We start from the raw sequence: 17,415 nt of genomic DNA, 5'->3' as shown, positions 1-17,415 counted from the left end.
TTTTCCAGCCCAGCAGTACACAGGCCATCTTGCTGTCTCTTCCCAGGGGAAGTCAGGAAGCAACAGAAGGGAGCATTTCCTCTCAAAGACTTGCCTTGAAGAACCAGACAGATGTGGGGATGTGTGTGTGTTGCAGAGTTCCCATGACAACCATCCTCACTCCGGCCTCTGATGTACCATCAAATCATCTCTGATTTACTCGTGGCCAGATTACAAACTGTGTGAGGGCAGAGCCTGAGTCCAGCTCACTTTTCCTTCTTAGATATTGCAGACATGCCTGGCTCATAAAAGACACCGATCCGTCTCTTGACAGATGCCATTGCTTGCACTGAGTGGAGGAGCCAGGATGCACAGGCCAGGGCTCAGAGTGTGTAGGAGTCTTCTGGAAACTTCTTTGGGTAAGAAGTTCTGGAACATGGGGGAAGTGAGGGTGCCAGTGTCCCTCCATTTCTGCATCTTCCCTTTCGCTAGCGGCAGTGGACCACAGACCCTGACTCTCCACTCACTGGACCCACTGGAGAGCATGGGATGTAGGCTCCAGCCAATCAGCACACAGCCTTCCCCTCAGCCAGTTCAAGAATGAGCCCGTGACTTGAGTCAGTCTGGTGAAAATAAATCCCAAGCGTTTTTCAAAAAAGTTACTTAGACAAATATTTGGTTTTTCCCACTGGACTTGAATGTGCCCAGGCAGGAAGCTGGAGTCACTGTGCTACCTGGCTGCCACGTGCACTCTCAGAGTACAGCACACGAGTACAGAGTACACTCAGAGTACAGCCCCTCCACACTGAGAAAAGCCAGAATGCTTTACAGCGGTCTGAGCCTCGGAGCCAGCCCAGCCCTGACTTCTCCCATCCTTCAGGCAGCCACTCTTCTGTCTCTAAGTTGGCTAGTGGAGCATGTCTTCACTGCAGAGGCCAGCGAGGCCTAGAGCCTCTGCTAACTGTAATCTTTCAGTGTTGAATAGGCCTGGATGTGGAATCTCTCAGCCTTGATTCCCTGGAAGTGGTAGCCCTAAGGCCTAAGAATAATATGCTGGATCATACATCACTTGCTGTGTGCCATGATGTATAATTCTAATTCTTCCATTTCCTCCCCTGCATACCCCAACCACCTTCAATTAGCCATACCCCAACCCACCTTCAATTAGCCATATAACCAGGGACGGCTGGCAAAATGGAAGAGAAATAATGGATATCATTTCTGGCTGAGGCAGTGAAAAGCCTGGGCTCAATAATCTGGTATTTTTTTCTTCCTTCCCTGGATAACAAAGGGTGTGAGGTACCCTCAGTGGTGCCACTACAGCTACAAAATCATGGCAAAGGCATCACCCTGGGACCCTGCGTGACCGTGGGGAGTTGTCTACAATAAAATGTGAAACCTGAGTGAGAGAAAAGAACCACTTCTGTTGAGTTATGCACTGAGATTTGTGGCTGTTTGTGAAGACAGAGTAACTGCCCCATCTCATGATACAATGAGGCTTATACTCTTCTACTCATGTCTTCCCCAGTAACTCAGAAAGTGTTTTTCCTGCAAATCTAAGACCATCAAAGAAAGAGGAAGAGTAATTCCAAAGGTCTTACCTAGATCAATCAAAAGGAATTTGATTTAAATAATCATTCACGTGGCTAATTTCAAACATCAAGAATAAGGTCGTTACTTTGTGGGGGAGGGTATACACATAGGGGAAACATCAAAGCAGGACCTGAAATCCTGGCACTAACATGCAAGAATTTCTGCTTCTCATAAGAAAAAGGGGCTATTAGACAAGCATCACTATTCTTTTTTTCTTTTTTATAGAAAATTTTTATTTAATAAATAAAAATTTCATAGGTACAACTTTTGGATTATAGTGGTTCTTCCCCCCCCATACCCTCCCTCCCACCCCCAAATCATCCCACCTCCTACTCCCTCTCCCATCCCATTCTTCATTAAGATTCATTTTTAATTTTCTTTATATACAGAAGATCAACTCTATACTAAGTAAAGATTTCAACAGTTTGCATCCACACAGATACACAAAGTATGAAGTACAGTTCAAAGACTAGTTTTACCATTAATTCTCATAGTACAACACATTAAGGACAGAGATCCTACATGTGGACCAAGTACATATTGACTCCTGTTGTTGATTTAACAATTGACATTCTTATTTATGATGTCACTAATCACCTGAAGCACTTGTCATGAGCTGCCAAGGCTATGGAAGCCTCCTGAGTTCACAAACCCCGACCTTATTTAGACAAGGCCATAATCAAATTGATCAAAGTGGATGTTCTCTCCTCCCTTCAGAGGAAGGTACCTCATTCTCTTGGTTTTTTTTGTTTGTTTGTTTGTTTTTTTGTTTTTTGTTTTTTTGTTTTTTTGTTTTTTGTTTTTTGACAGGCAGAGTTAGACAATGAGAAAGAGACAGAGAGAAAGGTCTTCCTTTTTCCATTGGTTCACCCCCCAAATGGCCACCACGGCTGGCATGCTGCGCTGATCTGAAGCCAGGAGCCAAGTGCTTCCTCCTGGTCTCCCACGTGGGTGCAGGGCCCAAACACTTGGGCCATCTTCCACTGTACCTCCCGGGCCACAGCAGAGAGCTGGACTGGAAGAGGAACAACCGGGACAGAATCCGGCACCCCAACCGGGACTAGAACCCGGTGTGCTGGCGCCGCAAGGCGGAGGATTAGCCTAGTGAGCCACGGCACCGGCCAGGTACGTCATTCTTTGAACATCACTATTTTTAAGCAAGATTAACTGAAATATTCTACCTGCATATATATCAGTTACTGAGCTCATTTTCTTTTAATTCTTTGTGCATGTGTGTGTGTGTGTGTATGTCCACAAATTGACCAAGTAGAAACTTATCTATTTATAGTCTCATTGGATTTCTTAGATGTCGATAAAAACTAGCTTTTGTATCTCCCTTAATAAATACATACAGAGTTCTAACAATTTTAACCATGTCTCGGGATCTTTGATTCATGTACAAGATGCTCAGAAGTAAAATCTATAGTGTGCATATGAAAATTTTCTGGTGTCCTTACTAAGTTAGCAGATTGCTCTTTCTTCTATATGTTGTGTATTTTTAATTGATTTCAAAGCATAATAGTCATGCAAGAAAAAAAGGTTATTTTAAGCCCGGTTTGCCTTGGATGGCAAATTGAGACAGGCTGCAAGCAAAATGTGCTGTTAGTATGTATTCATTAGGAAAAAAAAATCCTTGGGGTAGTTGTAATTTATAGGAAAGGAGCACAGAATGATAACTTAGGTAATAAAAATGTGTTCAAGAGCAAAGGATTAGAGTGAGACAAAAGCAAACTACCGTTGCTGTGGTGTTGATACCCTTTGTGTCCTTATTTTAATTAATTTTTAAAAAAAAAATCAAATCCTAAAAAATGCAAATCCTAACCAATATCAAATTATTTTTTCATATTTCTTAGAGCTTGTAGGTTCTGGATATAGTGAGCCAAGGAAGAGAAAGGGAGGAAGAACCTAATTATTTAAACTTTGAAATCAATATTTTCACTGGCATTGGTTACCTCTAATCACAAACAAGACTTCAGCTTTACATCCTTGTCATCGTGGTTCAGTGAATTAGTCAAATCAGCTTAAACAGCTCGGCTTGCCTTAACAAGATGGTTTAACATACAGTGGCCAATCATGAACACTTTCTCTCCTCAGCTTTACAAGCGGCACCGTAACTGGTGTGAGCTGACCTTACTACTCTTGGCTTGGAGTCTCCCAGTTAAGGAGCTATCGTCTTTGTATGCACAATAAACTTTCAATTTTCTTTCTTATTTTACCTGATCTTATTTTTGACATCCTAACTCTGTACTTCAGGGAAAAACACTCAAAAATTGAGAAAATTCCACAATTATTGGAAAAAGTCAACCCAGAAAACTGATCTTTCACTTTTTCATTAATAGTCCAATTCTGTGTTTGGCTCAAGTTTGAGTTAAGTAGCTTTTTCCTTAGAAAAAGTCTGAGGACGCCCCAAACTGTTGGCCCACAAGTGGCTTTCACTTCCGTAAAGAATTTCTATTCCCTTCTTGCTTATTTCTTGCATTTTTTTTGAATGCGGAAATACTGGAGAACTTTGTGATTGCATAACTGTCCTGAATTATTTTAGGAATCATTCCCTTTGCTACTAAAATTTTACTCTCATTTACTCTCATTTTATTTTGAGTAAGAGTGTTTCCTTTTGACAAAATTACCAAGTCAAAAAAATTTTTTGCTAAACAATGCATCCCCTTCATCAAAAGATAGCTCCCATTTCTCAAAATAGTTGCAACATGAATAGCACCAATTTTCATCCAAAATAAAATGACTTCCTTGCAACAATCTTCAGCCAGGAAGAAGAGACTGATATGGCTACATGACCTTGAGCAAGGAAAGTTAAGTCTCAGCTTCCTCATCTGTAAAGTGGGTATAATGCAGGATGCAAAGTACATTGCAAAGGGTCTTCCCAGGAGATGTCGTTTTCTCTGAGACGCACCCACCCCAGGGCAACTTCCTCCACAAGGTCACACACACTTGCACATTAGATTCTCCGGCTTGGGAGCCTGCGATTGGCATTCAGGTATAACCAGTCATGTTGCTGGGGATGGCTTGACGTGGAGAGGCATAAAGTTTCAAACTTCAAAAGCAGCCATCCTGTGACATGTTCATAGATCAATCACAGAAGCTGGCCCAGAGGAACAAAAGAATGAGATAGATACTCAGAGAGATCAGAAAGGTGAGGGTCTAGGGATCTGGGGGGTATGCTCCCTCCTAGCTCTGGTTCTTGGGAGGTCTGACCACACTCTGACATCCAACTTCCTTAAAACTTCACTACTGCCTGCCTCATTCTAAAAACAAATAAAACTACCCCCCTTTCTACTTTACGGTTAAATACATCACCAATGGGGCTGTCCAGTTGGGCTAAGTGTCTGTGGGCCCCTCAGGCTTTAGCAGAATGTCTTGGGCATGCGGGCTGTAAGCTGTGACAGGGAGGTTTGCTCTGAGCCCTGCTCCCACCTCTCCCACTGTAGCATCCTACTGTGTGTGTGAGAGCCTGTGGTTTTGACGACATCTTCAAGCTAGTCACAAATCTTGTACCCAGAACTAGCAGCAGGCAGGCCAGGTCCACCGAAGAGGAAGCTGGCTCCTAGCAACTCCTGTTTGGGCTGTCACTAAAATACCCCCACTATCACCATGAGCTCCAAGCCAATGAGCATACATTATGTGAAACCCCCATCTAAAGGTCACCCACATTCGAGGACCCCATAAAAAATTAGCAAGACCTTAAAAACCCTGTGCACCTTCTGAAAACATGTGTCCTGCTCGGGCACTCCATCTCAGCTCCTCTCAGACGAGACATTTTTGCTTTTGCTTTGCAAAACAAAATTAAAGTTTCTGCTTCTTTGCAAACTGCTTCCCACTTTTTATTTCTATGCTAAGCTGAGGAAAAGAATCCACCAAATTCCCTGCCTTTGCAACCAGTAAAAACAGTTTATTTTTCTTCCTTATAATCAGAAATGTCTTAATTACAGAAGTAAGAGGAAAAAAAAAAGCCAACAATATCTTTCTGCATCCACATTGGCCCTCCAGAAGAGAACTCTGCTTCTAGCCAGTCAGACCGGCCCCTCCCAGGCAAGGACTCCAGTTAACACGAAACAAGGCCTTTGTAGCCATGTGATCATCAATATGCATAAAGGTGACACCAAACCAACATCAAATGCCCAAGTACCCAAATGTCTTGTTCAGGTAACAGTTTTAAATGGGCAAATCATCTCCTTTAGAGAAATTAGAGTCAACTTTGAACACAGATGATTTCTCATCCTCTTAACAATCACTCTCAGAATAATTGAAAGACTTTCCCGTCACCCAACACACTAGGTCAACATGGCACCGCTGGGCCATTTGATTTAGCCAGGGGAGGTCAGCCGAGCTCAAGCCCTCATTTGTGCTTCCATGTGACTGATAAGAGGTTCCTCGCTCAACGGAGGCCTCACGGTGAGACCTCTCTCACTTTGCTATCTGAAAGGAGTCAAGGCTGGGTGATGCGCTCCACTCCCAGACAAAGGTCCAGGTGTGCACTAACAATACAAGTGTGGTAAGGTCAGGCCCATTTCCTGGCTGGCTGAGGGGCAAAGGGTGAATCGGAGAGTTCCTGACCCTGAGATGTGGTGGCGTGGGGCCTTTAAGATGCTATTCAGAGAACTTCATGAATGATTTCCGGGAATGCGGAGGAAGCCAGCATGTAGCTGACTGATGAATCACTCGCCACTGCACAGATGTTAGCACAAAGAATTCTCTTCATTCTCTACACTCATAGTGTTCTGCTGGATGCATCCAAGAGGACCCACTTAACAATGAACTAGTTCTTAGTTTAGGGAGTGAAATTCGTATCAGGAAGCACTGGTCAAATTTGAGAGGGTCGAATGTTGATGCAAATGGACTTGCCCTGCTCTGTCTCTAGCTGATATTTTTCTCTGGACTCCTGCTACCAAAGCAACTGTAGTTTAATGCAGACCCTCACACTCCTGACCCCTACCATCAAACACTAGTGATTTGGCATAGCTTGGTTAAGTCCAAGGTTCAGAATATGAGATTATGAGACAAGCTCCTTTCAACTAAGTCAATATTACCCAAGTTTCTAGGAGCATCTGGGAATTTCTAAGAACAACACGGGGTCGTTTCAGTGGTGGAGGAGTGTATCAGAGTTCTCCAGAGAGGCAGGACATAAATATACATTGGAAGGGGTTTGTTACAGTGATTGGCTCATGTGCTAACAGAGGCTGAGCAGTCCCTTATTGGGCTCTCTGCAAGCTGGGAGCAGGGTTCAGTCCAAGTACAAAGGCCTCAGAACCGGGGGCCATTTGTACAGAGCCTGGAGTTCAAAGGCCAGAGAACCTGGAGTTCTGATGTTCATAGGAAGGGTACCCTAGCTCCAGAACACAGAGAGTGAGTTTGCTTCTCCTCTGCCTTTTTGTTCCATCCAAAGAGTAGGGTACAGGAAAGGGAAAAGAGTAACTTTACGGAAGAGAAACCCGACAAACTGACTCAGCCAAGTGCTCAAGCTCAACATCAACGTCAACTGTGTGTGCCCTGATAGCGTGTGGGGAGAATGACTCTTCACCTCTGTGGTCTTCCATTTAAAAACTCATAATCCCTGTCCATTCACAAAAAATCATCACAAGAATCCAATGGAAGGGTACCCTACAAAGTACCTGACCAGAACTTCTTGGTACTGTCAAGGTCATCAAAACAAGGGAGAGTCAGAGAAACTTTCGCAGCCAAGAGGAGCCAAAAGGAAGATGACTGTGAAATGCCAGTGGGGTGCTAGAGGGGGTCTAGGAACAGAAAAAGGACCTCAGGCAAAAATTAAGGACAACTGAAGGAAGGGTGGACTTTAGTTATTAATGATGTGTTAACATGGGTTCACTAGTTGTGAAAAATGTGCCCTTCCCGTCTAAGATGTTAATAATAGGGGCAGGGGCTGGTGCTGTGGTGCAGAGGGTTAATGCCCTGGCCTGGAGCGCCAGCGTCCCATATGGGCACCGGTTCTAGTCCCGGCTGCTCCTCTTCCAATCCAGCTCTCTGCTATGGCCTGGGAAAGCAGTAGAAGATGGCCCAAGTCCTTGGGACCCTGCAACCACATGGGAGACCAGGAAGAAGCTCCTGGCTCCTGGCTTCGGATCGGTGCAGTTCTGGCCATTGAGGCCATTTGGAGAGTAAACCAGTGGATGGAAGACCTCTCTCTCTCTGTCTCTACCTCTCTCTGTAACTCTTTCAAATAAATAACGTAAATCCTTAAAAAAAAAAAGTCATAATAGGGGCAAGCCTAGTGGCTAAGACCCAGGTTGAGGTGTCTGCTGATGTCAAAGTACCTGGATTCTATTCCTAGCTCTGCAACCAATTACAGCTTCCTGCTAATGTGGACCTGGGAGGTACCACAGATGGTTCCACTAAGTCCCCGACACACCACTTACGTGGCAGACCTGGATTGACTTGAGTTAGCTTTCTCTCTCTCTAATTAATAAAAATAAAATGTATTAAAAATAAGTTAATAATAGAGGAAGCTTGGAATGCAGTATATGGGAACTCTGTGCTATCTTTGCAATTTTCCTATAAATCTAAAACTATAAATCTAGAATTTTAAAAACTTATTTCTAACCAAGATCATTCCAGCAACACTATCAAGATTCGAATGGGAGCGAACATCAGAGGTAGGGGTAGGGGGACGGGACACAGTCAGGAAGCCACTGCAGTGTCCTGCAGAAGACTATGTCTCGGACTACAGTAGTGAAGGGACAGTGACGAGAGCATTGTCAAAAAGAGCAGTCATTTGAAGGAGCTGCCCATGGCCAAGTACCAAACCACTCTGGTAACAGTGATAACAATGGATTATAAATACCAGGAATGGAGAATAAATACCAGGGACCCATACTGATGTAAAAGGAAACTGAAGAACAAATAAATGAAAAGAGGCAGTTTCTTCTCAAAGTAGAATTGCAACTAATAACAACAGAAGAATGACAGAAATAGAAAATCACGATTTGGCAAACACCGAAGTAATGATTGTTCATCAAAGAATCAGCAGAAGCAGATGCTGAAATTAGTGAGTGAAAGTATGAGAAACAGGGTATCTGAAAAAACTCAAAATATATCCCCACAGACACTTATTAATTACAATGGGAACAATAGTAGCTGTGTATTGGAGACACCACTGTCAGCAAGTGATCAAAGCAAACATCACCAGTAATGAGACATACGGGTCTCATGTAACTCCCGACGAGATGCACTGCACACGTACTGGTGCACAGTGGCACTTCTCTGGCCTCCTCCCTAAAAATGCATGAGCTCAACCCAAACAGGAAATGAACATCGAACAAGCCCAAACTGCACCACAGGCTCTGAGCTGACTACCCAGAACTCTTCACACAGGAAAACTACCAAGTTCACACACGGCAAAGGCTGAGAGAGCGATCCAGGTTGGGGTAGACTAGAGAGATACAACAACAAAGTATCAGGCTGGGTTCTGGATTAAATCCTGATGGGAGGGGAGGGCAGAATAAATAAACAAAATCTTGAGTGGGAGAACAGATAAAATTCGAATATGATCTGTAAGTTAGATAATATTATTGCATCAGCACTAATTTCCTGATTTCCCTAATGGTACTCCTGGCAATGTGCTTGGAGAAGCTAGAATAAACGACATCGCCTTAAGCTCCTAAGTGTCGTAAATGTGTGTGATTTGCCACGATCGCAATAGAGGACGAATCCAAGTCACCAAAGCACAGAGGTCCAGGTGGATTCTCTCCAGTCTCCTCCAGTCTCTACCCTGTTTTCTGCCCTGGAGGTCAGTCTTGGAGCTATGTCAACAAGGCCCCTTTTCCTCTGGCTCTGGTTGGGCCTGGTCAGTGGGCAGCAGCAGGAGAAAGTCAGAGGGAGGGAGGCGGGAGAGGTCAGCGTATCCATCCCTCAGCTGTCCCCGCTGGGGTACAGTTTGACTGCACAGTTCTGCCCAGCGCTGCAGCTCCACGTGACTGCAGGTCCCTTCTTACCACTTCAGCTCTGAGTCTCCTGCACCTCCAGGCCTTGAGGATTAAGTGGCCTCCTGCATTTGCTGGCCATTGTCCAGCACATTCCGTGGTGTTCAGAAAGGGGCCCTGGTCATGGAGTCCTGTCACAGGGAGGCTTCTCTGGAGGTCACACACGTGGACGAGACAGGCTTTTGAATGCGCAGAAGCACACGGGAAGGAAGGAAGAAGATGGGAACCTGCGCCTGGTGACACTACCAGAACATGCTTTGACCTCAGGTTGCAGGTCTCAGAAAGGGCAGCCATGTACGCCACGTTTATGGCTGTTCCGACTCTGTTTAATGAGTCCCTGAGTACTGACAGCAAGACCACTTAGCCTTGAGTAATTGGATCACCGTGGTTTCCTGAGAACACGGGGCAGGCTGTGGGGTCTGCATCATTGGCAGAAAAGTGGCTGGTTGACCTGATCCAAAGTCACTAGAAGGTAACAGTGAGCTGGAAATAGGACCAAGCAAAAGTGCAGCATGGGGACCGCCACTGTGGCCTGTAGGCTAAGCATCTGCCTGCGGCACCAGCATCTCATAAGGGTACCAGTTCATATCCCGGGTGCTCCTCTTCTGATCCAGCTCTCTGCTATGGCCTGGGAAAGCAGTGGAAGATGGCCCAAGTGCTTCGGCCCCCGCACCTTCATGGGAGTCCCAGAGGAAATTCCTGGCTTCCTGGCTTTGGATCAGCCTAGCTCCAGTCATTGTGTCTATCTGGGGAGTGGATCGGAGGACGGAAGGCCTCTCTCTCTGTCTCCAATTCTCTGTCTGTAACTCTGCCTCTCAATTAAATAAAATCTTTTAAAAAAAAATGAGTGCAGCACGGCCAAGAAGTCTCCACTCTGGCTGTAGGTGGGTGGCCCAGCTGGAGCAAGACTTCCACAGCACTGGTCCCGTGAGCTCCACCTTAGTGGTATCTTTATCACTCACATCCTGCTCTCCTCTAATTTGCTTGATTTCCTTTATGTAACTCAGCCCAATATCTTATTTAAATGAATGCATTTTGATTGGAGTTTTACATCATGACCACCAAGAGCAAACCAGCATTACTTGCCATCGATAGAAAGAAACAGTTAAACACAATGGAAAGAAGCTTTGTTGCTGGATTCTGCTACTGCCTGTGGAATGGTCTGAGCCTGAAACTCAATGCCGCTGATAAAAAAGAGGGAGGTTGGCAAGCGTTCAAGCACTAAACGAGACTTTTTCTCCTATAATCAGAAACATTAAAAGTGAATGGAAAGGAGAATAACTTTCTTTCCGTGTTATTCAATCTTATTTGGTGCTAAAAATCACCCAGTAGCACATCCGCAGTCATCTTGCCGTGTAACCCAGGGTTACCCATTTGGGATACAGCCCACTCCTCTGCACTGCCGACGCCTGGGCCTGAGCAATAGCAGTCATAAATCACGGGCTGTGGGGCTGATGTACATTAAAAGAGATAACTATTGCAATTAATCTCCTGCATCTGCTCCCCGCCTTCTGAGAAATGCCAATATACAAACCCCACCCGGGAGGAACTCACGGCCCTCCCTGACTTGTTCTGTAGGACAAGAATATCCCAGGGGGAAGTCACCGGGGGTGAGGTGTCTTCATGGCTCAAACAATGTTAGAGGGGCTTTACCCCTCCCCCACCTAGGATTCTGGATAAAGGAAACTGAAGCATGTTTGGCTCTCATCCTGGCAAAAGTGACAGAGCTGGAAATGGAAGCCACTTTCAATGCACCCTCAGATGACCAGCAGCCAACAGGCCAACACCCTCTCCACTCTGTATCCTCCTCAGAGGTCAGGGCCTTCCCATGGGACCCTGGATGGGCTTGGATGAGCTTTGGTCCACCCACACTTCCTGCAGTTGTGGCGCAAGGCTGGATGTCCCAGTGGAGCCCACGGTACCAGCCAGTAAGGTAACCATCCAACAGACCTGGAGAGAATGGGGCCAACTTGTGATCCACTGGAGTGACACGAATGACACAATTCATTCACAAACTCATCCCGTCCATGTGCCAGGTACTACTCTGTGTCCTAAGGATATAATGGCAAACAAAACAGGCAAATTTCTTACTCTTGTGGAGTTTCATTCTATGGTTGAAGGAGACAGACAGCCAACAGGCAAAGACATACTGTGGCAGGTGACCACAGATGCATTAACAAAAGAGTAGAGAATGATCCTATACAGTGTGTTGGGGGGACTTGACACACAGTGCACTTTGAGGAAGGGCCTGAGTAAAAGAGGGGGCTGACCCATTTGTCTATGCAGGAAAAAAACATGCCAGACGTCAGTATCAGTGATGACAAAGGGCAGCAGAACAACCCTGGTTATAAAGATTTTATTTACTTATTTGTGAGGTAGAGTTACAGACAGTGAGAGGGAGACAGAGAGAAAGGTCTTCCTTCCATTGGTTCACTACCCAGTTGGCTGCAACAGCTGGAGCTATGCCGATCTAAAGCCAGGAGCCAAGTGCTTCTTCCTGGTCTCCCATGTGGGTGCAGGGGCCCAGGGACTTGGGCCATCTTCTACTGCTTTCTCAGGCCACAGGAGAGAGCTGAATTGGAAGAGGGGCAGCCAGGACTAGAACCAGTGCCCATATGGGATGCCAGCGCTGCAGGCAGAGGATTAACCTACTGCACCATGGTGCTGGCCCCAACCCTGGTTAACATTTTTTAGGAGCAACAAGGCAGCTAGTTATGCTGGAGATGAATGAAAGGGGAAGATGGTGGGAGAGGTGATCAGTGGGCAGCCAGGGGGCCAGAGGTGAAAACATTGGCCTCAACCCTGGAGGCAATAGTCAGCCCCTGGATAGGCTTGCATAGAGGAATCGGCAGCTCCTAATTGTGTTTAGAGACACCACCCAGGCTGGTGTGCAGCAGACAGACAGCAGTGGGCTGGGGCAGGGGCTGGAAGACCAGTTAGGAGCCATCGTAAAATGGTCCTGACAGAAAAGGGTGGTGTCTTGGTTCAGGGTTGCAGAGATGACGAGAGGTGGTCATCTCGCATTTGGAAGAGAACTTGACAGAATTCGTGGAGGGGTTGGGAACGGAGAACGAGAGAAGGGAGCAGCCAAGGATGACCCCAAGCTTGCGAGTGAGAAATGGAGTTGCCCTTTGCTGAGAACCAGGATAGAGTACTGGGCACATTGACTTTGAGACCCTCAAAAGATACACAAGTAGGGGTGCTCATGAGCAGTTTCTGGAAAGCCTCACTCTGAATCTTGCCATTGACACTTGTTGCCCTGTCCCATCTGCTTTATCCCTCGTCAACCATCAGGTCTCTCCCACCCATCACATCCACTCCCCAAAACTGGGTTAAGGACTCCTTTCTGTTTGCATAAGCTGTAGTGTCCCCCTAATATCATTTAGTGCACCTTATTATAATGGTCCTTTTTGGTCTCTCTCCCCAGAATTCTAAGGTCTGCTGTGTGCATATCCTGCAAACAATACAAGCTAAGTCAGTATCTCAGGGCCTTCGTCACAACATCTCTTGTGGGCAAGTTGGCGAGGATATGAAGATTCCCTTTCTGTGGAAGAAGAAACTGAGACCCAGAGGGGTTAAGCGGTCTGCCTGAGGTGTCCCAGTGTGTTGGTGGAAAAGCTGAGATTTGAATTTGGATCGCACTGGTTCCAAAGTCTGAATGCTTCCCCAACAGAAAGACCTGCTGGCTCTTCTGTCTGCACAGAGGCAGTTTAAGTGTCAATACAGAATCTCCTTACGGCGATACCTCTTGTATGGTCTGAGTGCTTGTGTTTGCCCAAGTTCATGTCCCGAAATCCTAACCCCAAGCTGATGGTATCAAGGTGGGAAGGGGGCCCTTTGGGAGGCACTGAAGTCAGGAGGGTGGAGCCTTCACAAAAGAGGGCCCAGAGAGCGGCCTTGCCCCTTCGTCACACGAGGACGCTGTGAGCAGAAGAGCAGCCCTCACCAGACGCAGAATCTGCGGGTCTTGACCTTGAGCTCCTCAGCTTCCAGAACTGAGCAAAGCACTCCTGATGTCTGGGAGCCACCAGTCAGTGGATGTTTGTCACAGCAGCCTGAGCTGGCTGAGACACCCAGGGAGGACTGCTGCATTCCTGCCTGATCCACACCTCCGGGCTCCATCCAAATGTCTCCTTGGCCCAAGCTGGCTCTACTGGGACTGCTTTATCCTAAGGCCATGAATGTGCAGGAAATTCAAGAGCAAACACTGAGGTGTTAGGAGGCAGCCAAGAATAGTGCTAGCCACTACATGCGGTTTTTTTTTTTATTTGTTTGTTTGTTTGTTTGAAAGCCACAACTTCCTCTTCTCTTTCAGCCCCTGCACTCCCTGGCAGTCTCTGAGATTTCAAACACGACTTCCCACCCAAGAAGCAAACCAAGGTGCATGATGGGGGCAATCAGGAGTTGATGTGGTCAAGACACAATAAAATGGGCCAGTTTGTCCACTGGAACCCAAACTCTATTCCCCACAGCCCAGAGTTGAGAAAACATGGGTGGAGGGAGCAGACAGTCCAGTATCTGTAAGAGCTTCCCATTTCTCATTGCGGGACTTCAGACAAGTGGCTTAACCTCCGTGAGCCCTGGTTTCTTCTATCTGACATAAATTAATGATACTAACCTTAGAGGTGACAGAAAGTTTGAAGGTAATATACTCAAAGGGACTTATGATGCCAAGAGCAGACACTCAAAGGCACTTACGGTGGCCCAGAGCAGACACTCCAAAAACCAGCAGCTACTTTTACTCTTAGGTTCTTTGAGTGTGGGAAGCAAGGTCACCCATGCTGTATTGAGAATGGCAGAAGAAAACCCTGGTGCTGCCCAGAGCAACTTGGAATCCTGACAGGTGCACCTCCCCTGCAGTGTGACAGCATAAATGAGGCTCTGATTAACTTTGCAAAGATATTTCTAATTTAAACTGAGTTCTGTTGGACAGCTCAACTTGTCAGAGGAGAAGAGCACAGCTGCCACTGACCTTTTCAAACAAAGTTAATTGCTTGGGTTTTAAGGTTAAGGTGCTGAAATTTTGCCATATGTATTGATCCATGGGGTGCAAATTTCCCTCTAATATCTAATTTCCTCTTAAGGAGAAAGTAGGAATTTGCCTTGATACCTCCCATCTTCCTGGGAGGAGCATAAATATTCAGAAACTCTGATTCCAAATCAACATGGCCAATTATACAGTGCAATTCCTCAAAGCCAAGACTATCACCTAACTGCTTGGTTTTTCATTTACTCAATAAACACTCACCGAGCACTTCCAGTGGGCCAGGCAATGTGCCAGCATCAATAGATGCGATTCTGAGCTAGATCTGACCTGACTTGTGGTATGGGAGAGAAACGGGAACCAAGCAATGAAACAGAAGACTGTAAAGTTATTGCATTGATATGGGATTGGAACCATGGAGGCCTAAGGCAGAGCAGAGGGCCTGGCCTCCCCTAGGTGTAGGCAGTAAGTGGGTGCTTTGTCTACAAGGCATTTGAAAGCAAGTCAATTTGCTGTTAGTGTCACCATAAAGCAGAAAGTCCAAGCATTATGGATAATCAATGCTCCTCTCCCCTGGGTAGAAAAATTTCACCAACCCTTGTCTGGGGTCTGTCACTGGATAAGAATCAAGATCACAAGGGCAATTAACAGCATCTGCACAAGTTACCATGTTCAGCTCTGCAGTTCAAACCTCCCCAGTGACTGTTCTTTCTTTCATGATTATTATGATGATTGCTACATGTTGCATCAAGTCAACAGAATGTTGGGACATGTGCACCACAGAGAAATGTCCCAACTCTTCACAAGGATGAGGAAAGGAATTCCAAACTTCCCTGACCTTGGGACCAGCATTGTGGCATGGTGGGTAAAGCCACCACCTGTGACACCAACATCCCATATGGGCACTGGTTCATGCCCCTCTGTCAAACCAGCTCCCTCCTGATGGCCTGGGAAAGAGGTGGAAGATGGTCCAAGTGCTTGGTGCCCTGTTATCCACATGAGAGACCTAGGGGAAGCTCCTGGCTCCTGGCTTCAGCCTGGCCCAGCCCTGGCTGTTGCAGCCATCTGGGGAGTGAACCAGCAAAAGATAGATAACCCTCTCTCTCTGGCTCTGACTTTCAAATAAATAAATAAATCTTTAAATAATAATAGGTTTCCCTGACCAGAATCTGCTATACTGAATTTGTGAATGAAATGTCGAGGAAAACCAAAATCCCTTGCGGGAGCTACAAATACAGAAGCAGGCTCAATAATAGTGGCAAATGTATCAGATCCACATAATGTCAAAAACTGAGTGTCAGAGCTAATACATAAAAAAACCCACTATTTCCCTGTCCCTGCAATTAATCTTAGGAAAGCACTTTATCTTAAACAAAAAAATTTTATACATTAAAGAATCATGATATATTTAAATTGAGAGGGACCTTGGAGGTCGCCTATTCTTTTTTTTTTTTTTTTTTTTTTGACAGGCAGAGTGGACAGTGAGAGAGAGAGAGACAGAGAGAAAGGTCTTCCTTTTTCCATTGGTTCACCCTCCAATGGCCGCCGCGGCCAGCGCGCTGCGGCCAGCGCACCGCGCTGATCAGATGGCAGGAGCCAGGTACTTATCCTGGTCTCCCATGGGGTGCAGGGCCCAAGCACTTGGGCCATCCTCCACTGCACTCCCTGGCCACAGCAGAGAGCTGGCCTGGAAGAGGGGCAACCGGGACAGAATCCGGCGCCTGGACCGGGACTAGAACCCAGTGTGCCGGCGCCGCAAGGCGGAGGATTAGCCTAGTGAGCCGCGGCGCCAGCCCAGAGGTCGCCTATTGTAACCCAGGCCCAGGGACGTTAATGGTTTTTGCCATCATCACATGAGCTCCAAATGGCAGAAATGGGGTTGGGGGAAGGGTGCCCCCAAGGGAGCTATCCAGGGGGAGCTACACAGCCAACCCTGCCCCTCTGAGGGGCACCCTGCTCCTGGTGATTGGGAGTTGAGACAGAAAGACCCTCCCCCAGCCCCTCATTCATAAGATAAATGAGCTGTGGACATGGAAGGGGCAGGGGATGGACCTCGGGAGGCCTGAGGGTCACCCTTGGTTGCCTGACTGCTGATCTTATGACAAAATTACATATCTGAGAATCTAAGATATTGTAATGTTTCACAGACAAGAGGACAGAAACAGTTACAGAAACCAAAATGACAAATGAGTGAGTGAATGCGTATCTGCATATAACCAGAGGCCCTGTGGTCCTGGATGATGCTCTACGTCCCTCTGTATCAATAATAATAATAATAATAGTCTAACACAGTTAACAAGAATCAAATATTCATCCATTCTCACAAGTCTTGATAAGACTTTCGTTATTTTCATTTGAATCAAACATCTTTAAAAATACTCTGTGTCCAGGTCTGCCACTTACGGTCCACCACGTGGAAAGTCCCTCTTCCCCAGCTTTTGCTACTCATGGGAATCTTCCCAGAAACCCAGCCTGTGTGTTCCTCCCCATTCTTTCTCCCCCTCTTTGCCCTTTTTTCGGTTGTTCTTTTTTTTTTTCATTTGCTGCTTTTTTGCTTATTTCATTAGTTTCCCAAGGCCTCTTTGACTTCTCTTGTCTTCCTTTGCACGTTAATCAGTTTTTCTTAATGAAAAAAAGCTGCGGGCTCACGTCCCAAGCATAAATTATTTCCCTTTAGAACATGAGGGCCAGGGAAAGACTTAAAAATTACAAATTAATCATTCATCTCATTTATATACAAATGCACATGGGTTTTTCAAGATGTGTTTCTGTACGACGAAAATCTTGTCATTGCCTCTCGATCACAGCATCTTGCGGTAATGCCGCCCGTTTACACTTGGCAGAGTGGTGTGAACACAGCATCTGAGAATCCATCATTGGAAACTGAAGAGGAAGTTACTACAACAAGAC

The 17,415-nt window shown here is 46.1% G+C and overlaps 1 long non-coding RNA gene across 11 annotated transcripts in view; it reads right to left on the bottom strand.

The window, feature by feature from the left end:
- Nucleotides 1-17,415, bottom strand: part of LOC103352232 (uncharacterized) — a 247,708-nt gene that overhangs the window by 20,934 nt on the left and 209,359 nt on the right. For 9 of the 11 annotated variants that reach the window (XR_016215712.1, XR_016215718.1, XR_016215716.1 and 6 more), the window contains one exon: nt 1,913-17,403. The exons of 1 other annotated variant lie outside the window; for it this stretch is intronic. This is a non-coding gene — a long non-coding RNA (uncharacterized LOC103352232). Of the gene's footprint in view, nt 1-1,912; nt 17,404-17,415 lie in introns of those variants that run through there. One more of the 11 variants, XR_016215711.1, reaches the window with a different exon arrangement.

This window comes from Oryctolagus cuniculus, chromosome 11, assembly GCF_051225735.1.
Source record: "Oryctolagus cuniculus isolate XC-2025 breed Fujian yellow rabbit chromosome 11, ASM5122573v1, whole genome shotgun sequence".
Lineage (NCBI taxonomy): Eukaryota > Metazoa > Chordata > Mammalia > Lagomorpha > Leporidae > Oryctolagus > Oryctolagus cuniculus.
Note: the sequence above shows the minus strand (reverse complement) of the source record. Positions and strands in the feature narration are given on the sequence as shown.